The sequence below is a fragment of the Symphalangus syndactylus genome, chromosome 21 (assembly GCF_028878055.3).
Source record: "Symphalangus syndactylus isolate Jambi chromosome 21, NHGRI_mSymSyn1-v2.1_pri, whole genome shotgun sequence".
Lineage (NCBI taxonomy): Eukaryota > Metazoa > Chordata > Mammalia > Primates > Hylobatidae > Symphalangus > Symphalangus syndactylus.
The window spans coordinates 68,714,983-68,717,862 of NC_072443.2; positions in this window are offsets into that span (position 1 = coordinate 68,714,983).

The window sequence follows — 2,880 nt, forward strand, 5'->3', positions numbered from 1 at the left end:
AAGCTGGTTATTTAGTTAATAAGTGACCCTGCAGGGATAAGAGAAACCATACAGGGAGTTGTAATACCTAGTAATTGAGACTAAGCTCTTGATTCAGAATGCTAGGGTTCAAATAGGGGATCCAGTACTTAACAGAAGTGTGATTTTGGACAATGTGTTTACCCTCTCTGAGCCTTAGTTTCTTGATTTGCAAAATATAAGTAAAAATGATAATATTTATGCCATTATTGTGAATGTTAATTTATATAAGACATGTAAGTGATATTAGTGACAAAAGACTGTAACTAAGACAGTGTCAGGCCCTGTGAGAAAATATTCCGAATAAAATCCAAAGGTAGCCAGTCACCTCTTAAAAGGAAAAGAAATTAATTATTGCAATAAAAGTGACATTGATTTTCGAATATAAGATTTTTCTAATCAACTGCTTATCTATAAAATATTAAGCAAAAAGAAATAAATGTTATGGATGTAAATTACTAAAATTATAATATTGACTTTTTTCTCAATTGGACCTTAGCATCACATCCGTTAATTAAATCCAGAAACCCCTTTTCATTTTGTTTTTCTATTTTGATATTGTTATGAGATTAAAGCGTCAATACACATGCAAACAGTATTCTTTCCAAAACTGTAAAGCAGAAATAAACCAAGGTGAAGAATATTCAGTAAGTGAGATCATACAATTAAAACAAAACAAAAACAGAAAATCTTGGGAAAATTGGATGCTACTTTGCTTCTTCTTTTTTTTTTTTTTTTTTTAAGACAGAATCTCACTCTGTCACCCAGGCTGGAGCAGTGGCATGATATTGGCTCAACGCAACCTCCACCTCCCGGGTTCAAGCGATTCTTCTGCCTCAGCCTCCCAAGTAGCTGGGATTACAGGCACCCGCCATCAATTTTTGTATTTGTTTTTTTGCTAATTTTTGTATTTTTTAGTAGAGACAAGTTTTCACCATGTTGGCCAGGTTGGTCTCGAACTCCTGACCTCAAGTGATCCACCCGCCTCGGCCTCCCAAAGTGCTGGGATTACAGGCATGAGCCACCACCCCCGATCTGGATGCTCATTTTCTATACAATCACAAGCATCACTTGGTGATTATGAGAAACATGGTGTGGTGCAAAGAAGCTGGGAGCACATACTCAGAGAACCTGGGCTTGTTTCCTTTCTCACTCCTGTTTCCAGTACCTATGTCACACTCAAAACCTGAGCTTTGCCTCATTTATAAATTATGTTCAAATGCTCCAACAACTTGACAATTCTAGAATCATTTATCCATAAATTAAAAGCTTGCTCTTGTAGCATCTTTAATTGAATATGCAAATTGAAAATCTATTTAAATATCTTAAAAATCTCATCCTGTGTGATTCTAAGTGAGATTTCTTAATATAACTTTATATTTTTAAAACCTATCCAATACTCTCTTCTTTGTCAAGTTCTCTAATACGAACTTTTAAAATCAGCCTTAGAGAGAAGTGGTAGATGCCTTTTTTTTTTTTTTTTTTTTTTTTTTTTTTTTTTTTTTTTTTTGAGACAGAGTCTCGCTCTGTCACCCAGGCTGGAGTTCAGTAGATGCCTTTCTACATGTCCTTCTAGGAAAGACTGGGAAGTTGCTCCTACAGTTTTTCTAATTAGTGTAGAAACAGTTTTATTAACCAAACAAAGCTACAGTAAGTTTAAGAGTATCCTTTTATTATCTTCACAGAAGAAGTGCCTTCCAGAGTTCTGTCCAATTCAGTCTCTCTAGAGTTAAATATGCATTAAGGAATATTAACTACAATGATAGTCAAGTAAATAATGAATAACTAAAAAGATTTGTCTTCCTGTCAGTCTCAGCCAGTTGAATACAATGAGCACGGTAAATTAAAGGAGTTTAGTAAACTATGCTAATCAAAAAAAATAGTTTTAAGTGTTTATACACGGATAGAAACTTGTGTTTGACACGCCATTATTGAAAAAAGCAATTGTGCCATGTTACACACAAAGGATTATTAATGAAGCTTTTGGATTTAGTTAGGGGCCAGTTAGATGAATGGATTGGAGCTGTTTCCTACAATGGAATGTTGACTTTGTGATTTTACATTTCTAGAAAGCCTCCTGTTCTGGTTGTATTGTTTGTTTCTTTCTATCCTCAGTTTCAATATCACTTTCTCCAGAATCTTCCTTGACTAGCTGTCATTTCCTTACCACTTTTATTTTCTTTGAAGCACTATAGTAATCAACTCTTATGTTATTTATTTCCTCATTTATTTACTGTCTATCTCTTTTAAGAATGCAAGTTCCATGAGTTAAGGGATTTTATCAATATTATTATTATTATTATTTTGATGGAGTTTTGCTCTTGTTGCCCAGGCCGGAGTGCAATGGCGCAACCTCAGCTCACTGCAACCTATGCTTCCTGGGTTCAAGCAATTCTTCTGCTTCAGCATCCCAAGTAGCTGGGATTACAGGCACCTGCCACCACGCCTGGCTTTTTTTTGTTGTTGTTTTGTTTTTTTGATTTGTTTTTTTTTTTTTTTTTTTTTTTTAGTAGAGACAGGATTTCACCATGTTGGCCAGGCTGGTCTCGAACTCCTGACCTCAGGTGATCCACCTGCCTTGGCCTCCGAAAGTGCTGGGATTACAGGCTTGAGCAGCTGTGCCTGGCCTCAACATTATTCTTAAGGTTATCCCCAGCATACAGCACAATGTCTAGCATTTTTATGAGCTTAATATATATTGTTACATAAAGAAAGAGCATGTCAGAAATTTAATCTATTTAGGAACTTTTTCCTTATCTTTTCCGATCTAAAGGAGTTTAGAAAATTCTATCAGCTTCTATATACAACTTCTGCTTTAATAGAGATTCTATTAATTCAGGAAAAGCTAACCCAGAATTTCAA